The following is a 15226-nucleotide window of genomic DNA, read 5'->3' on the forward strand; positions in this document are numbered from 1 at the left end:
TTTAAACAGAATAATGTAATCTAAATGCCTAAAAATCTGCATCTTAGAATTAGCAGTTTGGTGGGAATGGGGGACTTTGGATGCTGTCTGGTTCTAGACTGTCTTGACAAATATCCCCTTAAAAATTTTTTCTTGAGCATCTACTCTGTGTCAGGAGCTCTGCTAAAAATTGGAACCACAATAATAAGAAAACAGACTCTGCCCCCATTTTCATGGAGCTTAGAGTTTAGCAAACCTAGTGAAGTACCATGTAATACTAAATATAAAATATTTAATAAAATATAAACATAAAATTTTAAAACATGAAAAAGAATGCATGTGATGAAGGGAGCTGATCTGGTTTAGGTCACAGAAAGCTCCCAGAGGGAGAGATCTGAAGGCTGAGGAGGATCAACTAGTTAAGGTAAGAGGAAAACATTGAGAGCCTTTCAGGAAAGAGAGCCAGATTTGTGGCAGAAAAGAGCTTAATGTTCTTAGAGACCTGAAAGAAATCCACTGTTTTAGAATCTGGAGAATGATGTCACATGAACTTGAGCAATGAAAGGGGGCCAAAACATACGAAACCTCTCTGAAAACACTGTCTGGGAGGATACCCAGCAATGCAGCCATGGGTACATACCAAAGGGTTTCAAACGTGGGTGTGACATTGTTGGACTTATCTTGAAAAGATGGAGAATGGAAGGGAAAGGAGGCAAGAATGGATGTTGTTCAGACAGATTAAAAGACTCTTGTGGAAGTGGGAAGGTGGTGGTCTCTTGAACCAGGGAGATACTGGAGGACATACAAAGAAGTGGACTGATCTGGAAAATCAATAGAACTTGATAACTGTTATTTTATGGGATGTGGAAGAGGGAAATACAATTTTGATATTCAGGATGCTGGCTTGTGCCAAGCTGGATTGACAATGGGACACTGGGACAACACAGAAAGAGGAGTAGATTTCAGAGGAGCTGGAAGATTGGAAAGAGAGTGGGAAGCTTGAGTTCAGTTTTTGAATATGTTGAAGTACTTTGCCAAGGCCACCATGTTGCATAATCCCAGAAGAGGCCATTCACATACAATTCAATACAACCATTGCCCCCTGGAATGGTCTTTGAAGGGCTGCTTCAAAGAATTCTTGTGGAAATAGTAAGTAGATATATAAGGTTTGGTTTTTCAAGGAAGTATCAGGACTGAAAATATTTCATCAAATCTAAGATGCCACGAATTTAAGAATATACCATTATTTTATATGCTACTAAGAGAAAAATACCATCACTGGTTTGGTATGCCATCAACTGCAAGATCCATTCATTTCAATGATGTTAAAATGTGGAAAAGTAGGTGTCTCATAATTGATGAAATATAGTGTCAAAGAAATAAATTTGGGTGACATAAGCCTATGGTCAGTGATCTTAATAGTATGCATGGATGAAATGTATAGGGAGACAGTGTTGAGGGAGAAGAAAAGACTGTAATACGCAGTCTGAAGGAAATCTATTCATGGCCAGGACAGGGGAGGATGATTCAAGAAAGCCAAAGAAGAAAGGTCACTGGGGAGGCACAGAAACCCAGGGAGAGAAAAACACATTGAAAAAGGAGATACAAAAATTGTGCTAAATGCTACCAAAAATACCCATGGAATTTATTAAAATGGAAACATTGGTGACCTTGGAGGGTGCTCTTTTGTTGAGTTGAGAGGATAGAAGTTGTATTGGAGTGGGTGGAGAGTGACAGGTAGGTGAGAAGATGAAATCCGTGTGTGAAGACAAGTTTTTGAAGAAGTCTGACTATGAAGTGTAGGGGAGAGACAGAGGAGTAGTTGGGAAAGAGAGCTGGAGTGAAGTTTTCTTTGTAAGAGAGAGATGTGGGCATGTTTAAAAGCCAGTGGGAGAAGCTGAATATACATGAGGGGTAAGATACAGCTAATAGTATGAATTGACGAGCAGATGAGCAAAGACAGGATCCATAGGTGGATGGATCCATAGGTGGATGGATCAGTCTTTGATGCCCTCTTATATTTCACATAGGCACCAACAAAGAAAGCAGATGAGGCACACCAAGACTGGGTTTTGTTAAATGGGATGGGATAGGAACGTGGCATAGGAAAGAATGCTATTAACATTATGGCTTGTGGAATCTAAGTTGAAGATGGACACGAGGAAAGGGGAGGTCTATGGTGTTAGAGGTGTTGATGTACCATTAACTGGTCTTCCCTTTCCCTTGTAGGTTTTGCCTGCCTCAAACAAATAGATCCTTCTCACTGGCTTTGAAACATACACACATCTGTCTCATTTTAACATGATCTCACAGTACAGTGAAACAATGAATCTAGGTTGATACATCGTTATGGTTAAAAAAGCAGAGCCCCAATTTATGAGTTTTGCAGGCAGAGCCGCCATGGGTTGACAGCATAACCATGGCTGTAGGTGAGTTAAGTGGAAGAAGGAGAAAGTCTTTAGGGAAGGAAATCTCCAAAGAAAAAGATGGTAAAGAATTTGGGTGAAGCAAACCCCCTGATATGAGTGCTGGTGCCACAGGACCTACCTTGGCATGAATGGGGTGTCTGTGAGCGAGAAGCTGGTGGTGGAATTACAAGAGAGGGACAGTGGGCATAGCTAAGTAGCAGGAACTGGGGGGGGCCTGGGTGGCTCAGTAGGTTAAGCGTCTTCATTCAGCTCAGGTCATGATCCCAGGGTCCTGAGATCAAGCCAGCCCCACATCATCATCATCTCCAGCTCCCTGCTCAGCATGGAGTGTGCTTCTTCCTCTCCCTCTGCCCTGCTCATGCTCTCTCTCTAATAAATAAATAAGATATTAAAAAAAATTAAAAAAAATAACAGGAACAGCAAAAGGGCGAGTTTTTTTTTTTCTTCCAGTTTCAGAGTTTGCAACTTAAAAGATACAGTGTATGTGAAATAAATAATCCAGGAAGGGAGAAGAGGAAGAAAGACATAAGTACATAGGGGAATCGAAACCTAACAAATTCGATGCAGAAAGGGACATGATCTCTTCTCTTCTTGCCTCATTTAATAGCAGAGCTTCTATTGTAGCCGAAGGAGGAACTAGTTCCTGCAAAGATTTATCTTGCCACTTGAGAACAGAGTCAGGTGAGGAATGCTTGACCATTACCTGTGTACAGGGGCGTCCTTCTGGAGCAAGTGTTTCAGCACCAGAGACATCACTGAGCTGCCAAAGCCTGATGTGAGCCCTGAGCACCACTTGGCCCTGCTCTGCCAGAGGCTGAAAGAGAGTAGTGCTGTTAGTGAACCCACTGGGTCCTGCTAGCCTTCCAGTTACACCACAGGGAAGAAGGAGAAATGGATGGAGGAAGTGAATTTTGACTCTTACGTGGTCTTTACACTTTTCCACTCTAGGCCTTTGACAAATGCCTTTTGCCCTTGATACAGATTTGTTATTTTGTGCTGTGTAAGGATGAGTGATGGTAGAAACTTAAATGGGTGTGCACAACCTTGAACTCCCCTGGAGAGGTAGAGGGTAGAGGGTCACCAAAAAGGATTTGCCTGTCAGTCATATTTACGGTTATTATTTTGAGAACCTAAATTTTCACAGGAGTCATTACTATTTATTCCTTCAGATAAGACACAAAATTATTCGGCTTTGATTTACTTTGGATAAATTATTTAGTGATTAATGAGATTTAGTTAATTCTAGCTTTCACAGCATAGCACTGGAGACACACATAGGCCCCCTTTCCACCCCTCCCTGCGGTATAATGTTTCCCTATCTATCATAAGTGGGCACCATGAGGTTGATAGACCGAATTTAATGTAAAAGTCATAGATGGCTCTTTGAGATAATATTTGTAGTTGATTTCATTTTTATTTGCTTTTAGGATGAAGACCATTTAATGTTTATACTGTCACAGCACAAATTCAAGTGTGACTATCATTTTATCATAGAAGCAATTTTATGTATTATTGTTTAATGTTTCAGCCTATTTCAAACACTTTTATTTTTGTTCTTTTCCGTGCCAGGTCTTTTGTGTTTGTGTATGCATAGACACGGGAATCGTGGGGAGCAGGGGGTCCAAATGTGCTGCTGATGTGCCCCCAGGCCCATTTTTTTGTGTTGCTTGGTTGCACAGAACTGCAAAGGTGTGATTGCTTGAGCAAGGACAGCCTGACGCTTTTTGCCCACAGACCCAACACATCCAGTCTTGCTTCACCAGTGAAAGCATGGGCTCTGCCTTGCGATAATTAGCCTGCAACTCACTGGCTTTCTGACATTGACATGATGACTGATTTTTTGGGACCCTTATTTTTCTTTTCCATAAAATGGACACAGTTCTACCTTTATTCTACATTTTTTGAAAACATCATAATGAGATATGTACCTTAGACCTTTGCACGGCACCAACACATATTATATGCTTGTAAGATGTTCTTTCTTTTTCCCATGTTGGAATAAGACATTTAAAAAACTCCAACAGAATATTTTTCTCTTTTGTGATATACTGAGAAGAGGAAATGCTGAAAGTTTTTATCAATATTACAATAGGGAGAGAAATTGCTTTGTCTTAATCTGATCATTCTATTCCTTTGTTCTTGAAACTTGACATAATTTATTTCAGCAGACTTTTTTTTGAGGGGGGGCACTTTTCATTATGATTTAACAATAGTGGATCTTCAGGGCTGCTAACATTTATTCAGGGAATAAAGTCAAGTATTTCTTTAGTAACATCAAAAAGAAAGTATTTGGGGGAATAGTTTTATTTAAAAAAATATATTTTTTGCAAGAAAAAAGAACATGCATATGTGCAAGTGTGTGTATAAGCTCTATAACATTTAAACAGACCTCAGGGATGAGTATGTTATAAAAATGTTCTTTTGAAAATGGCACGCATATTTAGTTATTTTAGAAAGAGGGATTTTTTTTTTTTTTTTGGCTAGTTTTCTCTCCCGTAATAAAAGCCAAAGTAACATATTTGGAATTTTATTAAGATACCATCTGAAAAGCTTCGTCATTAAGATATTCGGGATTGCAAAGTAACCAAAACACTCAGTTGATCAAATGCTTAGATTTTAACTATCTATACATAACATATCTTGAATTGTGTTCTTTTTGAGAGTACAGATAAGATCAGAAGTTTTCATTGTGTTTTAAGACTTCTTTAAGCACACATTTTTAGTCCATTCTCCCTTTTCTAGGCTCATACACACCTTTTTAAAAATAAAACTGTCTTATTTGTGATTGGCAAGTTTCTTTTCCTTCTCATATTCTTGAGTAAACATTGAGAATTACTTTGACAAGGCTGACTATTTTTTAATGAGCACACTAAATTCAGAGTGAGTAGCAGATACTTTGTGAATGCATATAAAAACAGATTTACTTTGAATTTCTGCTTTGTTTTTAACTAGTCCATGTAGTACTTAGAAATGAATCTGTTTCTCTTCTCCATCATATTGTCTAATCCCAATTTATACTAAAATATTTTAGGGTTTGTCTGAGGCGGTTGGGAGATTACAGTCTAGCTTGAGCTTAAAAGGAAGCAATGAAAACTCCTTAAACACACCTGCTCACGGAGGATGGCTAGGGCTAGTTAACATTAGGTTTGATTGACCTTATTATCTTGTATAATCCTTTCAATGCCGCTGTCAGGATCAGGGTTTTTATCATCACTGCACTGATAGAAACAGGAAAGCAAGTATATGACCAAGGAAACTAAAAACTCTTTGACAGTCCTAGTTTTGCATTATCTACTGCTAGTGATCTTACCTACAATCTTAGGCAACCCTAGACAGCATGCAAAATCTTGCGTCTGGCTAGAACCTTGTCTAAAACATGTCCAAAGGTCTAAGGAGTGGAGGAATAAATATTTCAAGAAAGCATCGGTTAAGGTGAAATGGTTGGCTACTTCCTGGTTTTGGATGTTTCTTTTCTTTGGGTTTATGTAAACATGTCTCATGTAAACACTACAGGTGTGCCCTATATATTTGTGATCTATAAAGCACCTATATTCTATGTTCTTGTGGCTTAACTTGAGGTCTGTAGACCAAAAGCATGGACTATTGTTAGAAATGCAGAATCTCCATTTCCCACCCCAGTCCCATACAATCAGAAAGTGCATTTAAAAAGAAGAAAAAAAAATCCCTCAGTAAATGGAATAGTGTTTCCAGCCAATATCTCAAAGTGAGGGTGAACGCACACCGGATGGTGCAAAATAAACCATTGTGGCACATTTTAAATTTTATCTATTTTTATTTAAAGCACGTAAAAAAGGAATTAAACTTATTAAATATTTATTCGCGGGAGTGACTTTGGCGCCCCCATGTGGTCCTGTAGGTGGTAGCCAGGATATTCAAGATCTGAGCTCAGCAGCTCACAGGATTCCACAGAATTGCTTCTACTAGGTCATTTGCTTTCAGTGCATTGCAATAAAGTTGTAATTACTCTGTGCCTTTTTAAGTGGAAATATCTAGTTTTAACTTAATGAATCCTCCCCAGATGGACAAGCTTTAAAAGATTCTCCCAAATGAACTGTAGACCCAAGGTCATGCTAAAATGCCAGTAAAGTGAACAATAACATTTTCAGGGTTGTTCGCTTCACTTAGTCCAAGTATAAACTCTTTGTAAACCCAATTATGACATTAAGAAAGCAATATAAAACAAAACAAAAATCCCCCACAATGTTCTAATTAGATCTTACAATAAGTCAATAAAATGAGGAGTCATTATGATATTGAAATATGGAATTATATCCATTACCATTAGCAATGGACCATCCATCCCTAAGTATATTTGCATATTGTAGCTTTATGAAATACTGTTTTTAATTTTGATGTACATTAAAACTACTATAAAAATAAACAAAATACTTTTAAATAGCTGAATCTCAAAGGATTAAAGCAAGCAAAATCAATCACTTTGCTCATTAAAATATTATAAAATAAAAAAATGAAATCAATGTAAATTATTTTCATATGTAATAAAGTGTTAAATATTTTAAACAATTTTTCATAAAAACAATGTTTTCTGTGTTCATGAATAAAATATAATTTATTGAGAAAATATATTTCATTTTTATCTAAATTTCTAGGTTTTGTTTAGGATTCATAATTACACAGTATATTAATTCAGCAACAAAAATAAATAAATTTTAAGTTTTATATATATGTAAAATAAAACCCCCACAACTTCCTCTATTTTATCCCCAACTTAAGTATGCTTATCAAAGGAATCCTAAGAGTGGTTAGGAGGAAAACAGGTCAGTATCTCTTTGAAGAAGAGAAACTGGAAGATGAAATGGTTGTCACTTAATCTCACATTTTTAGTAAAGGAACTTTCATTCAGGTCTTGAGACATTCATTTTCTCTTTCCTACTTTCCATTAAGTTTCTGGTTTATTTTAATTCACACTGATGCCATGTTTGCATGGTTATGACTCAAAATTAGCATCCTGAAATTTGTTACCACTTGTGTTCTCAAACTAATTGCTTATTTTGGTAAGACAGCAAAATGATTGTAATTATCTTTACACTTTTGTTACTTTGTTTCATAATTAACCTAGCTTCCTTTTGATGTGTTAAAATATTTTCCCAACAATTCCATTCATTGGGATGTGGTTGGTGTGTGATGAATATTGTACTCTCTTACTTCCATAAACGTGCTGGGCACCAAACAAATCTCTTCTTTTCTTCTCGGCACTTGGCAAGCCTGTTTCCAGTCTCCCGAATAGTCTGTGTGGTCCTTCGCTTAAGTTCTTAATGGAATGACAGCCCAAAGACTGTGTCTCCAGGCTGCGGTCTTTTTCCAAGCAGATGTGCCTCCCGCATGCCTTTTTTTCTTCCACCTGGACATGATAGAACAGCCTATAGGATGTGGACAATGATAGCAGGGTTCTGAATGGAAGGAGCCTGGAGCTCTGGGTCCCTGTGTGGAGGAGAGCTGCCTGGAGTATCATGGAAGCAAGAAATAGAGACGCTGTATGGGCTTATTTATTGCAGCAGTTAATACTACATTAATAATGTGTTTTAGTACAGCATGTTTAATATAATATGTTTAAGGCAGTTTGTTTTGGTTTGCATAATTTTAAGTGAGTTTCTTTCAACTTTCACAATCTATTGTGTGTCTCCGTTGACCTTGCTTGGGGTTTTATTTTTTTCTGTTTCTGGGTTGTGATTTCTGGTTCATACGATGGTGGGCAAACTGATATTTAAATCTCATTTCCTATCACATTGGATAAGAAAGCCTCTTGTAGCTTTTCTGTCTGCCTGCTTATGGTTTTCTGCTAGGCTTGCTTAATGTACTGATTTGCACAGTGGGATAAGCTAGAAAACATATTTTAAATCTGAAAGCTTATATTCTGCTGAACAGAGCAAACATTGTGGAAAAGCACTAAAATGTGCAAAATCTGTCAATTCTCCACACCCCTGCATTGTAAAGTCTCTTGTTAAAAACTCAAAATGGCAGAATGCTGACTGTATTTATGAAGAGTTGTCCTCCTATGTACCACATGTAACACATTTAAGGCCGCTTCCCAAAGAAATTATATGCTGAACATTAGCCATTTTAGGAAAGAGTCTTACACACTTGACCACATTCATACTCTGCTTTGTAAATCCCTGGTTATTATGGAGTCTTGAGAGTGACCAAAACTGTTTGGAAAGTACACAAAAGTATTCATTCTGGGACACCTACTCTACTGCCAAGTTCCTTGGCTCTTGGGGATATAATTCAGAACCCATGTCCAAGGTTCAGAGACTTTTCCTTTCATGAATCATAGAATTATTAGGCTGGAAAAGTCCTCAAGAGATTATCTAATGCTAATTCCTGCACTTACATTCCCCAGTCTGTGGAGCAAAGTGCATTTTTCAAACTCCCTTGGTGACTCATTTCCACACTTACAATCATGCCTACACAAATTACACAAGGATGTAGTAACAGTTCAACAGAGAAATAGTGAGACTGTGAGAGAAGCAATACAAATGAGCCATAAATCAAATGTTTCAAATACTAGGGAGTCAGGGACGGAAGTCACTCACCTAGAGTAGGAATAAATATGATACTAAAAACTTCTTAACATTTTGTTGCATTTGACTCTTAAAACAAAATCTGTATACAAGACTAATTTGAAGCTTGGAGAAATTCTGAGGCTTGCTTTGAGAGAACAAAATGGGGGATCGCTGGGACTAAAATTTAGATTTTCCTTATTCTGCTCCTGGGTAATTTCCTCTTTGTGACACATGACCCATATCTTCCTCATGATATGGTCTTCTCCTTTTCCAATTCTCCCTCATTAGGGAACTGGAGCACAGCAGGGACAATTTCTGTCAGGGGTACTTCTCTAGGTGGGAATGTTAGAGATTTTGCAAAGCCAACTGTCTTGAGAACAATTATTAAGTAGGTGGGAGGTTGCCAATTCCAGGATGGATAGGATGGAGAAACACAGAGTCTGGTAAAGTAGTTTTCTTTGCACATAATGGCCAAGTGTGGGTGTGCCACTTAGTAAACCTGCTTTGGAGAAAGTGATCTAAAAAGCCTTTGCCAGAATTATTCTTTTGATGCTGAGGAATGTGGTTCTCAATACAATGAAAAACAAAAGTAGCACCATATTTAACATTCAAGTAGACACGTACCTTCATTTTCATGAGTAAAGTGAAAAATAGAGAAATCTACAAAAAACATTTTACTGAACTTCCCCCTTCAATATATAAATTCGCTTTTTACTTTTTCTTTTACTCTTGACTTTTTTAAGACTAAATTTAATTATGTTTATTCCTACGAAATCTTATTGCTTAAAAACACTCATGATTTTAAAAAGTGGTTAATTATCCAGGATTTGTCTTCCATGAAAAGAATGTTCTGGCGTGCATATTGCTAAGGGTCTTGGGAAGTTGTAAAGGCAAGATGGCATTCCTAGATTATATAGCTAGGAGATTTTAATATATTGGAAAACTTGAAGGCTAAGCAAATTTTAAATCATTGCTTATGATGCTCAGTTGATAAATGTACATTGCCTTACCCACTGCGGTATCAGACTGATGGAAACAATGTTGATCAGATCCAACATAATCAGGAGTTTCTTAATACCTTTAAAAAGACAACAAAAGGAGTTTGTATCAATTACGGTGCTTTCAAAAACAATTAAAAAACCCCCCTCACTTCATAGTGGCTCAAAGGCTGAGAAAATTTATTGGTGTCTATAACTAAAAGTCTAGAACTTTAACAATCCAATGGCTTTGACCTCCTTTCCTTGTTTATTTCTTGGCTCTGTTTATCTACTGGTGCCATTACTAAAATGCACTTTGTAGTTTGTGGACAAGGCATGACAATATCGAGGAAGGTGTTGAGTACTGCTGCGTTCCCCTCTTCAAGCAAGGATCTGTCAGCCTACCTTCAATTTGACCATTTAAGAATATTAACTGTGGCTGAGGGAATGGAGTGAACCATTTAGCTTAAACTAAAAAGGATCCATTCCAAGGGTGCCTGACTGGCTCAATCAAAAGAGTGTGTGACTCTTGATCTCAGGGTCATGAGATTATTTGGGTGTAGAAATAATTTAAATAAATCAACTTAAAGGGCGCCTGGGTGGCTCAGTGGGTTAAGCCTCTGCCTTCAGCTCAGGTCATGATCTCAGGGTCTTGGGATCGAGTCCTGCATCGGGCTCTCTGCTCAGCGGGGAGCCTGCTTCTGCCTCTCTCTCTGCCTGCCTCTCTGCCTACTTGTGATCTCTGTCTGTCCAATAAATAAAATCTTTAAAAAAATAAATAAATCAACTTAAAATAAAAATAGAATATTTAAGTCACCGTAAAAGTAGCAAGAAAAATTAAACAATATATTAGGGTATGGGGAAGGTATGGTCATTGGGGATAAAGAAAAAAAGGCTTTTCTCAAAATTCATAGCTAAAATCTTCAGAAATAAATACTTTGGGAAGCAAAGATTGGTAGATTCACCCCACACCCACATTGCCATCGTTACTGTAGTTGTTTGTAAATCTTTATCTTACACTATGACTGAGTGTACAGTCTAATACACCGAATATATTTCATTCCACAGTGTTGGTTTAGTTATTTTCAGTGAATCTGCCATGGTGGTCCACTTGACATTCATTCCTTTCCTCCCACACAGCGTCTGTGGGTGAGAAGAAGCTGACCCAGCTCAGCACCAAGAATGGATCCTTTTTAAGTTGATTTATTTAAATTATTTCTACACCCAAATAATCTCATGACCCTGAGATCAAGAGTCACACACTCTTCTGACTGAGCCAGTCAGGCACCCCTGGAATGGATCCTTTTTTGAATTTGGAGAAAAAGAAGGTTTATTTTTATGTTTAGTCTATTTTTTTTAAAGATTGTGATTAAAGTTGTCTGAGAGGAGAGGAAGAATGCTACCACCAGAGGCATTTGCAAGGTAGAGAGTTTCATTCCTACAGGGTTTTCAGTTGTTGGCAGTGGTTGTCCAAAATGAACTCCAGCAACATCAAGCTCTTCTCACCACGATGTGGTGGTACGTCAATGCCCTGTTTCTCTGCACCAAATACAAGCTTGGGAGGATTGCTGTGGCACACTGTTTTCAGTGCCAACATTTATTATATTATCCAAAGTCTCTTTTGAGGTTGTGATTTGCCACTCAATTCTGAACCCATCATTATCTATTAGGGTGCTAATTGAGTTCCTGTCTCCTTACTCCCCAGCTGGCTTGTATTTGTTACCCCTCAGGTTGGCCCATCTCTTCATATAGTCTTGACAAAAGTCTATGTAGCAGAGATTCCTGAAGCTTCTGGCCCGTGTACCTCATCTTTCTTCTTATTTAAATGTCCTGTGATAATATATATTTATCCCCTTGTTTTCCTTTCATTTCTTTGGTCATTCCATTGATAATCTGAGAGGGGAAAGAGTTAATGAAAAAGGGGAGTTATTTTGTTATCTCTCTCTTTGTCCTAAACGTCTTCTTTGGTAACGTTCAGGTCTGAGTCTTTCTGTTTCTATTTCACAATACTTACTTGAAAGCCCCATCTTGGTTAGGTCATTTTCCGAGATCACAACTAGATCTGATTCTCAGTTTTTTGTCTGTTATTGTTTGAAGCCATCATTAAAATGGATTCTTTCTTCTTAATTACATGGATCTTAATTTCGTGGTAACCATATGGTTACCACAGTGGTAATAATCATTGCAAGGTTTGGCCACTACCTATAAAACTAGTTTCATAATATCTACTTCCAAATCAATAATCTCTTCCCAATTCTTCATTGTATCATTGTATCAATGGCTAATATGTACCAATGGCTAATATGTTGAAATATTATCCTTTTCAAATAGGATATATTTTCTGAGGTTAAAAGCCTATCCTTACATTTCATTTTTTCCAGATCCTTGCTACTGAAGTGTGGCCTATTGACCAATAGCTTGGATGTCACCTGGGACCTTGTTAGAAATGCAGAATCTTAGGCCTACTCCAGACTTTCTGAATCAGGATCTTCATTTTAACAAAATCCCCAGATGAAAGCATCTTATGAAAACTTAAATGTGAATACAAATCACCTAACATCTTGTTTTGACAAGTTCAACAAGATTTTAGCATGCACCAGGTTAGGTGGATGTTACTGAATCTTGGCTTACATTTTGAGTAGCATGACTGTGGTCACGTGTAGTTTTGTCCCAAAACTGTGTAGTTTTGTCCCATAGAATGACCTATGCTGATGGCAGTGTTCTATATCTATTGCCCAGTAAAGTACCACAGGCCACATGTTTCTAGTGGGCACTTTAATCAATTTAAATTTAACTTTAAGTGGCAACATGTGGCTGGTAGCTACTGTATTGGATAGTACAGCAAATCCTGGGCATTTGGTGGAAATTTTGTAAATACTAGGAAAGTGAAATTTAAAAAAACCCCTTAATGTCGGGGCGCCTGGGTGGCTTAGTGGGTTAAAGCCCCTGCCTTCGGCTCAGGTCATGATCCCAGAGTCCTGGGTTCGAGCCCCGCATCAGGCTCTCTGCTCAGCGGGGAGCCTTTTTCCCCCTCTCTCACTGCCTGCCTCTCTGCCTACTTGTGATCTCTCTCTGTCAAATAAATACATAAAATCTTTAAAAAGAACCCCAACCTTAATGTCATTAAAATAATTTTTTTTCAAACTCTCTAGTTTACATATATGTAAAGGAAGAAAGTGAATTGGAATGTGTGTAGAGTTTCTAATAGGCACACATGTTTCCTGACAACAAATCATCTTTAGTTATAATCAATAAAATGTGCTATACTCAAGTTATTTGTGCTCTTTGTTAAAGTGGATTATTCATTTGTACCAAGAAGCTGACGTGATTTTTCAAAGCCTTGATTGGCACAGACTTGGGTATTATCAGAAACAGCACAATGTTTCTATTCAGTTACCACAGAAAACCCCACATATTTTAAAGGAACTGGTAAAGCTTGCTTTTCTGATAATTTTTTAAAGTTGGGAATAATGCACAGAAAAATAAGAGATGTTAAACCAGACATTTTAGAGCATTATGGTTTTTTTTTTTTAAGATTTTATTTATTTATTTGACAGAGAGAGAGAGACCACAAGTAGGGAGAGGCAGGCAGAGAGAGAAGTGGGGAAGCAGGCTCTCAGCTGAGCAGAGAGCCCAATACAGGACTGGATCCCAGGACCCTGAGATCATAACCTGAGACGAAAGCAGAGGCTTAACCCACTGAACCACCCAGGCGCCCCTGGTGTTTTGGTTTTAATATGATTTTCAAAAACAATTTTTTAAAATAAAATATTGATTGGTTAAAATGTTCGTTTATTTAAAAAGTGCACTTTATAAAAACTATCAATTGATGTAAATAATGAGATGATGGTTTTTACCAATGAGAATATTTTCTATGATATAAAATATATTCACTCCACAGGTATGAATCTGATTGGAAATCCTCTGACACTGAAAGAAGCAATAATCAAGGATGAGAGTAGTAGGCATTACTGTGAAAGGAATAAATGAGTCTAAGGGAGGGCAGGGACTGTGCCTGAAGGTGCCCTGAGCTGCCTGGCTTGACCCAGGCTGGAGGAGTAGCTGCCTCTTTCATTCTCATGGGCTGCCCACCACCTGGTGTTTATCCCTGGAATAGAGAAGTGAACATTTTCTTATTTTCCTTTCTTAATGCTCCGTCTCTGACTTAGAGCGGGGCCCAACATTGCTGTTTAAAACCATTGCCAATGTCACATCTTTTCTTTTTCTTCTTTTGATTGAGTAGCTCCTTAATTTAAAATCTCAGGGACAGGCACAGTATCCATAAGCTTATTTGGTCTTATCAAAAGGAATAGTGGAAGATACGAGTACCAGATCTTAAGCAGATTAAAGCACAGTTGTTAGATCCACACGTGGTTGAGATCTGTGAGTATTAAAGATACCCTGGAGCTGAATGGGAGCTTACTTTAGACGTGTCGTTGCTTTTGTACTTGGAGGATTTGTTGTGAGATTTTATTTTATTTATTCATTTCTTTTTTGGTAAACTTTCCATTTAGAAAGTGGGTCATTAAGAATTGTCGTTTGCTAAAAAATTAACCCTAAGCACGAGAAGTGCTTTGAAAGGAAATGAAGTAGATTTTTAAAAGTAAAAGTAGGCAAATACTTTAGAAAGTGTTTGGAGAAGAATGAAAAGGGTTTACACTAGTATATTTTAAAAGAGACACGATGTAAGCTTACCTGCTCCAAGCAATGCATGTATACTCCTGCCCTCGCTCAGAAAAATACTCTCATCTAATTCCTTTTGTATAAATGAAGGCTCCCTCCCTGCAGTGTTGCCATTGATTTATCCTTCTAGGTAAGACTAATTTTACAATAGGTCAAACCTGATATCAATATCGTGGCTTGTCTGTTCTTTTTGCTTTTACTCATCTGCTTTACACTTAGTATAAATACCAGGTGAAATGAAAGTATAGAAAGGGCAATGGTTCATGTTTTTTGTTTTTGCTTCATCTTTTCTGCAGAATCCTGGTATAACTGAGAATCCTGGTATAACTGTAAATCACAATTGTGTTGTTTAGCTGATCAATATTCAATTAGTACCTTATGGTTAGAGGTATGGACATGCCTCATGGCAAGATCATGTTTGTTTAATAAACGATCATATTGTTTTTGTTTAGAATTATTTCTATTACTTAGTAGACATTGTACTTATTTATTCTGTAAAATAAATGGAAACATAAAGAATAAGCAAATTCTGAGAGTAAAGAACAGCTATTTATTAGCGAAAAGAAGGACTTCTATAAACTGAGTTTATTTTAACAGTTTGGTAGAGATGAGA

This window comes from Lontra canadensis, unplaced genomic scaffold (genome assembly GCF_010015895.1).
Source record: "Lontra canadensis isolate GAN:19392208 unplaced genomic scaffold, GSC_riverotter_1.0 scaffold29, whole genome shotgun sequence".
NCBI classification, from domain to species: domain Eukaryota; kingdom Metazoa; phylum Chordata; class Mammalia; order Carnivora; family Mustelidae; genus Lontra; species Lontra canadensis.